The sequence below is a fragment of the Malaya genurostris genome, chromosome 3, assembly GCF_030247185.1.
Source record: "Malaya genurostris strain Urasoe2022 chromosome 3, Malgen_1.1, whole genome shotgun sequence".
Lineage (NCBI taxonomy): Eukaryota > Metazoa > Arthropoda > Insecta > Diptera > Culicidae > Malaya > Malaya genurostris.
In genome coordinates, this window is record NC_080572.1 from 15,932,019 (window position 1) to 15,946,292 (window position 14,274).

At 35.1% G+C, this 14,274-nt stretch overlaps 1 protein-coding gene across 1 annotated transcript in view; it reads right to left on the bottom strand.

Moving 5' to 3' along the window:
- LOC131439622 (coatomer subunit beta') overlaps positions 1 to 14,274 on the bottom strand; it is a 174,355-nt gene that overhangs the window by 50,367 nt on the left and 109,714 nt on the right. The window lies entirely within an intron of this gene.

Sequence of the window (14,274 nt, forward strand, 5' to 3'; positions counted from 1 at the left end):
TCGCTGAATTTCTTAAGGTCCATCAACCAATCGAATTCGGAAGAATTTACTGAACTGAATCTGACAGTTGATTGTTTATAATCGTACGTTTCGAAACGAGCGAAAAATCGCAAATATATTTGAACCCGTCGGCATATAACTTAGTCAGTAAAATATTCATTATTCCGTCGGAATTTCGGCTACGCCGGAGGATGCATGGTAGTGATGACGAAATCAACCAAAGTTGATGGAGATGGGACCAAGATTGAAACTGAACGGCGCAGGACCAACCGTTCCGCATCATGTCCGGCAAAATCGATAGTACGTTTACCGCCGGGAGGGTGAAAATACTGCACACTGGAGCGGAATCTGTCCGGGAATGGATTCAAGACCATGTGTGCATAGGCAAATTGGATATGATGTGAAACATCGATTCCGAACGTTGTTGGCCAACGGTGGTTAAGGTTGTTTTCGAATTGAATGCAATTTAGGATGATTATACTTAGACACGAAACCACAATCTACGGCAAACGGTTGTTAAATGGTTTCGCTGCAACTGCTTTCTAGAAAAAGTTAGACGTTGTAATTGTAATCGTAGAATACGAAAAGCTATATTACTTCTGACATTTTCACTGAATCGTTGGGGTCAAACTTCCAACAAATCATTCTACTCGGGACCCGTACGGAACCAATATTGAACGATTTTGAAACATTTTTGTTGGGTTTATTTAGTTGTGTGATTTATTTCGTAAATTATTTTAACACTGGTTAAAAATGACCCTGACATAGAATGTTCGCAAGGATCAGAAAAAAATCGAACAAAGTGCCACCCTTAGATTTTTTTATTTGTTGTTATATTTTAACGCATAAACAAAAATAAAAAACATGTTTTTATCCACCTAGTGGTGTAACGATGTCTTTCTCATATATAATATTGTGGTATTCTATTCAAAATTTTTCTCTTCGACTTTTTAAAGAGACTGTTTGTGCATAAACTAGTATAATGTACAGAATGAAACAGTGCTTTACTCGCGTTGGTCACCCTTAAGAAAACGAAGTGGGTTCACTATAATATGCACTTCCGGCACCGAAACCCAAAAACCGGTATAATCGAAGTCGATTCGTACGGCCACCAACTAGCATGACGTACAAACTCTACTAGTTTTTATTCAAATTTTGAATATTTTATACAACTTGTCCATAGTACTCTAAACGACGATTTAAATTTTTGTTGTGTTAAAAAATATGCAGTAATTTTTTGTAGGACCATATGCCCTTTCATTTTACCCTAAGATTGGGAACATCTTATAAAAGTGAATGAGATCCATTTTGGAATATCTCTTTTTACACGGTTTTTTCTCGCACGGTTTATTTTATACACGGCTTTTTTTACATGGATTCCGGAATTAACACGATTTTTATTTACATGGTTTTTGATGAGAGTTTAAAAAGCACTGTCATTTGGGTTTTGAGAAAAAATTAAAAAAAGGGAACAGGTTGTCTATAAGAAAAGGATTATGAGAGCTAATTTAAAGTTTGAAAGTTAACTAAAATCATTCATTCAACAATTCGCGGGAGTGTTGACTGTCGTTTCATAAAATGATTAATCAGTCTTCAGGTCTTGAATCCCTGTCGTAAATTACTTCCGGTCAGTTGAGGTGTATGATGTCAACATCGTCATTGATATCATCGAGAATTTTGTACCGTTGAAGAACTAGTCTGATTTACTAATCTTTTCAACTCTTCATCATATCGTGCAATACAGTATTTTATACCCATTTGAATGATATAGCTCTAGTAGTATTATGATTTACGCCGATGAAATGAGTTGCTTCAGCATGACACACCTTTTCTAATTTGATCCATATTCATCTCTTTGAATTCTTCCCCTTTAATTCTGTCGCTGCGTGCATAGTTCTTCATCCAATACCCATGCCTTCCCACTCACTTTAGTTGAAAATGACTGTTAAGATTGTTAGTGTTTACTACACATCGCACCTTCTGAATTGAAAAGAACTTATTCTCAAGCTTTATTTGTAGTGAAAGTCGGTTTGTTTAGTTGCCTGCTGGTAATGGCTATCGATTTGTGTTGTTTTGAGACCAGTTTAGAATTTTGTTTACGTGTTTTGTTACGCCGGTTTAAGTGACGGTGTACAATAATTAACACACTTTACCCTATAACTCCGGAACCGGAAGTCGGATGTTAGAAAAATAAAATATTTCGAAAACACTGGCACTTGAAAGCCTAGTACTCAAGAACTAGAAAGGAAGTTTAAAAATAATTGGGAACAATGAAAAAATGGATTTATTCTAGAAAAAGCCGTAATCAGATAATACTGATTGAGTTTTCAGGAACGGATGAAATTTAATATAACGAGAGTGAATGCCTAAACTCAGTTTTCGCAACAAGCCAGGGTAACCAGTTCGAGATTATAACAAAATCTGTAACGTAAACGGCCTTAGACACATTCGGCAAACGGATAAAAAGAGAAAATCGATAAATTTATAATGCTCCTGATGGCTGGAAAGTTTGCAGAGATCCCTTCAAGGTAGACTACGAAGAGTGAAGCGAAGAACATTATGATGTATGGCTTCGATACGTTGGATGTCGACAATATAAGGAGTACAACAAGGAGTCCAAAGGACAGCACCATTTTCAAGAACTACGCGAACCAGTTCACCTTTGAGCAATACATGTTTTATAAGTTCGTTGTGATACGAAATGTAAACCCTTGTACCACAGAGAACAGGCATCCAAGTAGAGATTTCAATTTGTGTAAGAAATTTAATGGTTGTTTTAAAAAGCAATCACCAAGTAGCAATCCTCCTGTAGAGACGCTTCGTCCAGACCAGCAGTTGCTTATGGGCTCTTGCGTTCGAGCTTCCATACAACGGTAATTAATGCTTGACACAGCTTTTTTGATAAAGTTTGTACTAGCTTGGATGTCTGTTCTCTGTGCTTGTACTTCAAAGATTATGTATTCGACGTGAACCTCCAAATTCAATTTTGTTTACAACAGGACTTCAAAATCCTTGACGAATACAGTTTGAAAACATTTTGGAAAACAATTCGGGAAATCGAATACGACTGTTGAGTGTTTCCGAGAGAAAAAATTCACGAAATATATTGATGCACACAAAACCATTCTATCGCATCAATGGGAAAAGAAATCTAACTGTTTCTGCGGGAATGTAGCATTATTCAGGTATTTTCTTATTTTATCAAACATTCTTTGATATCCTAAGCAATGTTCAGAAAGGCACATTGCTTTTAAATATAATAAAATATAATACAACATAATACAATATAATGGAATACAATATAAGATAATAAAATATAATAAATTATAATATATGACGATAATATATGAAATATTATGCGATGATACAATATATACCAGTTAATATCGCAGTGTAAGTTATGCTCATCTTTCGTCACAATACTGTAGGAAATATAATATTTCTCATTGAATAGTAATAATAATAATTATTATTATTATTGTTAAGAACATTATTATTACTATATATAACTAGCTGACCCGTCGAACTTCGTCTCGCCCGTTTTTTTTTAATTTATGTTTTCGGACAGTAGCATTGTCAAACGTTATGCTGTTAATGTATCTTTCCATTATTTTACTGATTACTTGGCTGCGATGAATTCATAAAAAATCCACCTAGTGGTGTAATGATGCCTTTCTCGTGTATATAATATTGTGGTATTCCATTAAAAATTTTTGTCTTCGATTTTTGAAAAAAAACCATGAAATTGTTTATGCATAACATACAGAATAAAACAGTGCTTTGATTGAGTAAGTCATCCTTAAGAAAACGAAATGGGTTCACTATTAAATGCACTTCCGGCACCGGAACCCGAGAACCGGTATAATCAAAGTCGGTTCGTACAGCCACCAACTAATATGACACACAAACTCTTCTAGTACGCACTCTAAATTACGATTTAAATGTTTGTTGCATCCGAAAATATTTTATGTGACGGTGTACAATATGTAACACACTTTACCTTATAACTCCGGAACCGGAAGTCGGATCCGGATAAAATTGAGGAATTCCGTATGGGACCGGAAGACCTTTGATTTGAATCTAAGTTTGTGGAAATCGGTTCAGCCATCTCCGAGAAAACCTAGTGAGATTATTTGACACATACACACACATACATACACACACACACACACACACACACACACACACACAGAAATTGCTCAGCTCGATGAACTGAGTCGAATGGTATATGACACTTGACCCTCCGGGCCAATTTTCACTAGTCGGTTTTTCAAGTGATTGCATAACCTTTCTATATGAGAAAGGCAAAAAATTGTCAATATGTTAAAGGCTTTTGTTACGCAAAAATAAAGCGAATGCACCGCGAATCATTTTTTGAGTCAGTGCATCGAATAGCGATTGTTGATCTCTCTCAGACTATGGTTTCGACATATGGAATAAAAAGTGAAGCAAAAATAACTGAGATGACTACTTTAAATTGATTAGAACAAATTTACAAAAGCTGCCCTCGCGACTTGTTTTTCGTCACTTCACGCTAGTCTGGTGATATTATTTAATCGTGTTTGATGAATGTTCGTAGCGTGACAATCACAGGAAAAAAATTCCATTAACAATTTAGCGATAAAACTTTATTTTTACTTTTAATGTATGACTTTTGGTCAGTCAGTAACTATTTAGTGAATTATTAACATATCAGAGACTCGGATGTTTCGCATCGGTCAGTTCGACTCCTCTGGTAGACGGTAAAAGTTTAGATGCGAGAAATCTTCTTCTTACTTAAATGAACCTTGTTACGTCGAATTTCCCGCACTTTATCTTCAAATCCCTACTACTCCTTGAGTACTAAGGTTAGTTTGATATTGTTAAAAAATCGAATGATAAAATGAGTAATTCTTGGACATTCGAAAGTTCAAGTTACCATTCTTTTAAATATTGTATCCATTAACTTTTACATTAACACTGCATTCGTTTAATAGTTTTATCAATAGTCATCTCATTAGTCAACACCACATAATTTTGTTTAGTACCCCACCTACAATTAATGAATGGTGGAGTTCGGCACTGGGAATCTATATCAGAAAGTTTTATATGAAAATAATGTGCAGTTCTTCTGTTATACAGGAGTGAAGATGAGGAGTGATTGTACCAGTATTCAGCTTATCGTTCGAGTCAATGCATAAAATCTCTCAACTAATGGTTTTCGATCCACCAGAATTTACTCGACGCGAACGAACTTCAGCATGCTAAATTCAAAGCAAACCTCTATGATTGATCTCATTATTTAAACAGCAGCATCTTATCATTGATTCGTACAAAAATCGTTCTATTTATAAGGTGATTTGTTCAACTCACGCCTACGATGGCCAACAATAAACAACTAACTGATTACATTGCACACAATGCATCTTCTGGTAAACAGTATCAGAACTTTTGATCATGTTTACGGTATAGCTAGAACACTCATATGCGTTCCATCATTGAATCATTTGGCAATCAATAATGTTGATACCCAATTAAGCACGTGGCTCGAAATGACGAACCACATGAATTCACACATAACAATTTGTTGCGCGCCAAATGATTCTTTCAACGATCTAGTATTCCTTTCTTCGACGGCCAAACACTTATGCAACTCGTTATGCGTCAAACACCTATCGATGATCTAGCAATCATTGGCGACTTTTTCAGTGGAAAATTTCATTGTCCATACAAAATAACTTTATTGGTTTTTCCCACTTTTCCGGTAAGTTTTCCTAATTTTTTTGATGTACGAATCCGGTGGGGGTAAAAACTGATCAAACAAAAAAAAAAAAGCATCTCAATCCGTCCATCCGTTCTTACGTGATGCGGTTACAAAGAATGATCTCTGCATTTTTATATATATAGATATAGATATAATGTAATATAATTCAATTTCATATATAATATAAAAAAACAATACAATATTGCACTTCAGGATGGCTAAAACTTATAAGCCATTCCGCACCCTCTCATTCAGCTACTAACGCAGAAGGCGATATCACCCAGTCGACGCTATTCTATTGACCAAATGTCATCATAGACACACGGGGAGGCATGAGATAGGAACTTGTGAGGACTTAGTTATCTCACCATTTGACGACCTTTCCACATAATTAGAGTTTTGCACAAGAACTGGTTCAGGATCACGCTTCTTCCCAAAAAATCAGAATTATCTTTACGCGTAATTCAACTTTATGGTATTAAAAATAATACAATTTCTTCATGCTTCTGGTGAAACAGTTCTCAACTAAATCTAATTAAAAATACCCTATATTTTTGGTCTAAACAAACACAACAAACTACTCGAAGACAGCACGGTTCTATACTTTACTCATTTTATACGAGTTTTCAAGAAATGTTGATGAACCGGATAATGCTATCTAGAATTTTCGATCGATTTAAAATATAATTCAACGGTATCTACTCGTGAACCCGTTCAGAAAACGACTACGAAATTATATCCAACTATTCAGGGTAAACTTAATCATCTCAAATCCATTCCATCAATTGACCTTCAATATTGCTAAAATCCAAGCTTTAGATTGTTAAAATCAATTCCTTTTTAACGGATATATCTATACTTTTGTGTAAGCAACTTTTTCCTCTATTCCAGTACACAGTGGTCCTAATTGTTCCAAAACGCGTTTTCTGTTTGCTCTTCTGAGGTTAAATTTGGAGCCTAAATGTTTTCAGAAGAATTTTCGATTGGAATCGTCCCCTTCTATTGATATAAATTAGGTTATCATTAATTCACCTAGAAGTGATACTAAAGTTATAATTTGTCTATATTGCGTGATAGAGAACTCATTTATTCGGAGAAGTTGTTGATTATATTATTATAAGAAAACACGGCGAACACATGAATTCTCTAAAAAGGAATTGGTGTCGAGATATGAAGCATTGTTTATCGGAGGCCCCAAAATGTATACTCTAACTCTTTTGTAACATTGGATTCTACTATAATAATTGAACGTTACAAATCCTTCTTCAGTGCATCGGTTATAACAGTTTAACCTATGGCTTAAACTTATAAAACCGATATAGTGGAAGACATGGTGATATGTCATCTTGAAAAATCTTACTTATATGATAAACACCTGGATTAATAGGCAATATTTGAGAATATTTCACGTATGAAACTTTTGAGGAATGAAAAAAAAGTTCTCTACTAATCTTCACCACAATAAGATACATATGGACATGAATTAGTCTCAAATTGAAAATGTATGGGATAAAAGACAAAAATAGAATTATGATTTTAAGGAATTTACTGAAATTTGATTGTTGGAACATAGTTTTTGAAATTTGATTTTGATATTATTTAAATAGTCTTGCCTTTTTACTCTTTCTTTACTTTTTCTTAAGTGTTGCATTTTTACTATTTCTTTACTTTTGATACAATCATCATCATTGATTATTCGTGCACATATCAGGTGTAAAGTGATAAAAAAGGTTTTCACCATCTCATTGCTAGGTAAGTAAGTTTTTCTCTGAGAAATTATTTTCTTAAGAACAAAGTGAAAAAGCAAACCATAATTAGTACGTTTTCATTACGTCTTGCTGAAACACTGTTCGAATAAAGAACTCTTCTAAACAATTCTGATTTAAAGTTACAAAACCTTAGAACTTCCGTCACTTGCTCAAAGAACCAAACTTAGTAAATCAATATGATTTTGATTTACAGGAATTTTCAACCCAGAATTGAACACTGACGCCTTCAAGCAAGAGAAATAGCAATACTGTGTACACTATTTAATCTGTTTTGAACACCCCAACATTCTTTCTTAAAATACCGACATTCTATATCAACAGGTTTTAGAGAAAATTTTGAGCCCATTAGCACCATTCGGCCGGCTAGTTCTCAATTAACAAGATTTTCATAATGTATACTTTGACATTCCTAACAATTTTCCAACAAACAAAACAGCTCTATATTTTTTAGTTTTTTGATAGGTGCATTCTGACGATTGAAAAATGTATTGAAGCACACTAACTACATCTGATTGAGTGATTTCGAGTTTAAACTTTTCCGTTAGATAAACTTTGAATTCCCGCATTCTTTAAGATGTTATAATTTGCGAGATACGTGAAACTCAAATGGTTTTTAATATTGTAATCAAATGTTTTTTCCGTGCATTTTCCGAAGCGCAAAAGTGCAATTTATCGTTAAAGTTTAGTTTTTTCTTGCGGCGAAAAAGATTATCATAGCAAGGCCATCGTTACCTTCTATAAATTTAAAAATAAATCACAGAAGTGTTCGTTCACTAGGCGAGAGCGCGTGAGAGTGATTCATGCGAAGAGAATGTGTTTCACTCGTGCCAGCTGCTTTAACCACAAGCACACACTCAAATGCTGACTATTAGACACTGAGAACAAGTGCGATGTCCTCTTTGTGCGATGTTTTTGCATAATCTGACGCCAGCGTGTATAACTCTGGTGAAATGCCATCACTGACCGTTTACAGCCCCAATTAGTCGAAATCCCATATGCTCTAAGTCTCCTAACAGATCGGCTGAAAAGTTCGTATCGTTTCTATGAGAGGGCGCCACTAGAATTAAATCCATACCATTTTCAGTTAGTACCAATCTTCAAAAGATACATGTATAAATTTGACAGCTGTCTGATTATTAGTTTGTGAGATATTGCATTTTGAGTGAAGCTACTTTTGTTATTGTGAAAAAAATGGAAAAAAAGGAATTTCGTGTGTTGATGAAACACTACTTTTTGATGAAAAAAAGTGCCGCCGATACCAAAAAATGGCTTGATGAGTGTTATCCAGACTCTGCACCGGGCGAAGCAACAATTCGTAAGTGGTTTGCAAAATTTCGTACTGGTCATATGAGCACCGAAGACGATGAACGCAGTGGACGTCCAAAAGAGGCTGTTACCGATGAAAACGTGAAAAAAATCCACAAAATGATTTTCAATGACCGCAAAGTGAAGTTGGTCGAGATAGCTGGCACCCTAAAGATATCAAAGGAACGTGTTGGACATATTATTCACGAATATTTGGATATGAGAAAGCTTTGTGCAAAATGGGTGCCGCGTGAGCTCACAATCGATCAAAAACAACAACGAATTGATGATTCTGAGCAGTGTTTGGAGCTGTTATATCGAAATAAAACCGATTTTTTTCGTCGATATATAACAATGGACGAAACATGGCTCCATCACTTCACTCCGGAGTCCAATCGACAGTCAGCTGAGTGGACTGTACGCGATGAACCGAACCCAAAGCGTGGAAAGACTCAACAATCGGCCGGTAAGGTTATGGCGTCTGTATTTGGGGATTCGCATGGTATAATTTTCATCGACTACCATGAAAAGGGAAAAACCATCAACAGTGACTATTATATAGCGTTATTAGAGCGTTTGAAGAACGAAATTTAAAAAAAACGGCCTCATTTGAAGAAGAAAAAAGTTTTGTTTCATCAAGACAATGCACCGTGTCACAAGTCGATGAAAACCATGCTGAAATTGAACGAATTGGGCTTCGAATTGCTCCCTCATCCACCGTATTCTCCAGATTTGGCCCCCAGTAACTTTTTCCTGTTCTTAGACCTCAAGAGAATGCTCGCTGGTAAAAAATTTAGAAGCAATGAAGAGGTAATCGCTGAAACTGAGGCCTATTTTGAGGCAAAGGACAAATCGTACTACAAAAATGGTATCGAAAATTTGGAAGATCGCTATAATCGCTGTATCGCCTCTGATGGCAATTATGTTGAATAATAAAAACGAATTTTGGCAAAAAATTGTGTGTTTCTATTAAACGATACGAACTTTTCAGCCGAACTGTTATATCGCGGTTTTCCGACAGTACGGAATCCGGCAACAACGAATGCCGGCATAAACGAATCCGTATTGTATGAGACCCCACTGTAGTTACTAGCCTTGTTGAATTGTATTTCATATACATCTTTTAGTAAGATTTCCATTTCGTTAGCTGCTGGTTTTTTCCAAGATTTTAATGGATACTACAAATTTATTCCGAATTTCCATATTTTTAGTGTCCTTGGAATAATTACAAAAATAGAATAAATGAAGTAGACAAACTCTGTTCCAAATTTGTCATTTTCCCATAATCATGGGATTAACTAATAAGTATAACTTTGCGGAAAGAACATAGACATATAGGGTCTAATATTATGTCTCTGTCTATGTTAGTAGCATGCTTTAGTTTATTTTTCATTATTATCAAAAACTCATTATTGTGATGTTGCTAAATCACAGAAAATGCTTAGCTATATTCAGTTACTTTAATTGTACAATTTGTGGATCCCGTAATAATTACGAGTGTTAACGTATAATTTCAATTTCGAATGGCTGATTTCATATTCATCAGCTGTCACAATCCCATCTCAGTATTTCATCTGATTAGATGACATTCAAATCGTCATATTCCCAGTTGATCGAACGAAGCGGAAAATACAAGCATCCAACAGCTATGAATTAAATATTGAAATCGGAATAAATATTGTGTTGATATTTGTTTACATTTCGATTTATTAATATAATGCCATGTAATTCATCAACTAGCCGGCAGCAGCTGGAATGGAACTTTGGATGGCTGAACTGGAGCGAGTCAACCGAAAGGCGGGGAGTTATACCCTCGTCATTTGCATAACGATGTGAATGCATTTCGGACTGTGTGAATCGACTCTACAGGGAAGCTCACGGGAGAATGTTCAGATAAAGTACATATGGCGATTGAGTTTGAACACCTCCACATTGATGTTGCTGCGGTGTCTGAACTGGTGGTTGAATCAAAGCATCAATATGCAAACGTTAATAGAAATAATTTATGACATTTGATTTGTTTCATATACCTATGCTACAGTAACAGCAGCACATTCGCTAGTAAAATGTTGGATTGATTTGTCGTATTTCCATAACTAATTCAATGCGATGAGGTGCGCAAGAAGCTGAAACCGAGAAGCCATTTTGATTACCATCAATAATGGCGATCAAATCATGGGGTGAACTCAGTTGTATAACTTCGGTAAATAGATGTTTGGTATGGAATATTAGCGGAGTCTCATTGTAATGGTTTATTTCATAATACCGCGTGGTTTGTATATTACAATACTGAAAAACTAATTTCATACAGAAAAAAGTTAGAGATTAAACACATTGCAAGGGTCGAAGATAAGAAATCCTTTGAAGGAGTCAACAAAAGTCTTTTTCTGATTTTCTTGATAAGTTTTTGAAATGTAATTCCTTTTGAAATCGATGCACTAATTCTAGCGTTACTTTTTAATCCCGCCCGAAAAGTCAATTTCCGGGATGCCAACAAAACACACATCCATGGCGTCGAAGGTCTCTTCGCGCGAGCTAAGCTGAAATAGATCGCCCGTAGTTGCACTTCGTGATTGACCGAATGAGTGAACCAATGAAGCTTGCTCAGAAAAAAAGATGAAACCTACACGATATGTATATCGATAGTACTATGAATTCGACATCAATTGAAACGAAAATCTGATTTAAAACCATGATTGAGGTAAAATTACATTGAGATTTCTTTAGTTCATCATTGAACAAAACTGTATATTTATAAACCGCTTAGTTTTGTGATGTAACTTTCCATTCAATTGCCTGCTTCAAATATGTGCTTGAAAATAAATGTAAATTCACAAAATATATTTTTCTGTGTGGGAGAAGCAAATCATTTTCACTTTACATACCCACTCACTCCTAACATTTCATTAAGTGCTACTGAGGAAAAGGAAGGAATGTTAGTCCGATACTTGTTGTTTCTAGAGACCGCGGGTACCGCTGTACCTCCACAAGCATCACGCAATAGAAGATGTGTTAGTAGGGAGGGAAAGAGAAGATGTGTTAGTAGGGAGAGAAAGAGATATGTTTTGGTAAACAATATGATCTCAACAAAAGCTGATTTTCAATACACAGGAGACATATAATAAGGCATTATAAGCAAGAAAAATATAAAATATTTCTAAGGAACGATCTCAACAGTGTCCTTTTTCTTCCAATCGCATTTCTGTTAACAACGCGAAATGAAACACGACTACTGAAAAAATGAAATGAAATAAACACTTGCGAATGGGCCTGCTGCAGACCAATCCTAGACTCTCAGCCTGAATAGCACGATTGACTCGTAAACCTTCACACATTCCATGTAAATCTAATAACACCGGCAATGATATGACGACGGCGCCTCTATCGGTTAATATCGTTGAAATTTGGGGCGGTAAATTATCAGTTTTCGCCGCTTGAGCACTTTTAGTTTCGCGAATCAATACTTTTCAATAAACAGCAGTCTCACTAATAAACACACACACACTTACCACACCTGCACTATGACTCAAAATAACTGTTTCAACCAAATTTTTAACTATACGTATCAAACAACACATTGAATATCTTCTCGTGCGAGCTAATTTTTATAGTAACTAACCACCCTTTTTGTTTTGGGAACAGATAGTAGTCTGAAGGGATCCAATTGAGTTGCGGGGGGAAGTAATTGAAGTCCTAACTCATTGATTTTGACATGGTTGCGAAATCATTTTTTTGCTTCATGTGAGGCAGCGATTTTAACCTTCTATCGCTCCAATAATGCGCAATACTACTCGTTGATGGAAGTTTTATTTTAATTTTTCGAGATAATCCACGAAAAGCATGCCATGACAACCAACCAACCAACATCATGGTCATTTCGACCTATAGAATTAGCTGAAAGAGCACTAGTCCTATAGTATTTATTCAACTTATCTCTGATTTCCATCGCCGTTTTGTCTCTTTAAAACTAATGTCATAAACATCGCGAAAATCAATTATTTTCCAAAAGTATATTAAAAAAGGTAGTCGAAACAAAACAAATGGTTGGCTAAAGTTGATATGTCTGATTGAAAATATGAAAGGGCTTAACCTTCGGCGTACAATGGGGGTGAACCTAGATGAAAAATATATTTGAGGGCCCCTACACATAACCTCCAATCGATATTGCCATTGCACAGTGGTCCGAAACGGGAAATTAGCGTGACTAAAATATTTTCACTATTAAATATTAGTTTTTTGTAGTTGGCGTCATTACAAAAGTGCTCCTTCTGATGCAAAAAGTTACTAGGGTGTTCCTTATTTGCATAACTCTTAAACGCCTTAACATACCAATATACTTCCTTCAGCAAAATAATAGTAGTTCTACAAGTGTTCCATACACTGCCCATTCGAGAAGTGATACACACAAAAACTACAGCCGAAAATAGATTGCAGAACAATTTTAATTAATTTATTACCAAAATAACTACTTCAATTGAGTTGGAGAACTGAGGATTAGAGATACTGTGTAGCTCATATGAAAAAGTTTGGTTCAACGAAATTGTGCGCAATAATTAGTTGAACAACTCTTTTGAAGGCAACTTTTCCATAGAACGTTTCACAAACAAGTTAGAACAAAATAAGTGATTTTTCAGGAGCCACCCTACTTTTACTCGGGAAAATTGATGTAACTCGATCAAATGAAAAGCTAGAGAAGTGCTTTTTTTCAGCAAAGTTGCTCAAAATAAAATTTTCTACAACTTTATTGTACTACAAAATCAATTTTGAGTTCAATTAAGAAAGTTAGATTTCAGATTTCAATTTTAATAAGGACCAACCTAGTAACTTTTTGCATCAAAAGGAGCGCCATTTGATTGCAAACAACTTTTGTGACGACGCTAACTACAAAAAACTAATATTTAATAGTGAAAATATTTTTGTCACGTTAGTTTCCCGTTCCGGGCATTGATCGCTTGGTTTTCATTGTGTACGTATCAAAAATTGACCATCATGTCTCTCCATAGTTTTTCTTATTCATCTGGAATTGCTGATTCCGTAATTAGCTTAATTTTTAACCCGATGGCTATTACATTACAATACATAATTTAAGTGTGATCCTACCTGTTCAAATATTGGCCGAATATTTCAACTCATTTGAGAAAGGAGAAATAATCTAAATAACTCTGAAATTATAACCTTAATTTTAACGAATCTTCGAGAATCGCAATGCCTTGATATAAACAACTTTTTATACCGTACTGGCAAAGACTTCTTAAGAATAAATCGAGTTTTCAATTCTTTTTGTATTAATCGTCGAAAATCAATTGAACACATAAAAAACGGTGTAGAGATTCATTATTTTTAAAATTGTTACTAAATTGCACTACTAAAGTGCTTGTTGAAGCATTATTCAAGAAAATGTAGATTATATTCACTATATATGTTTAAACTTTATCACTTTAGTTAACTAGAAATAGA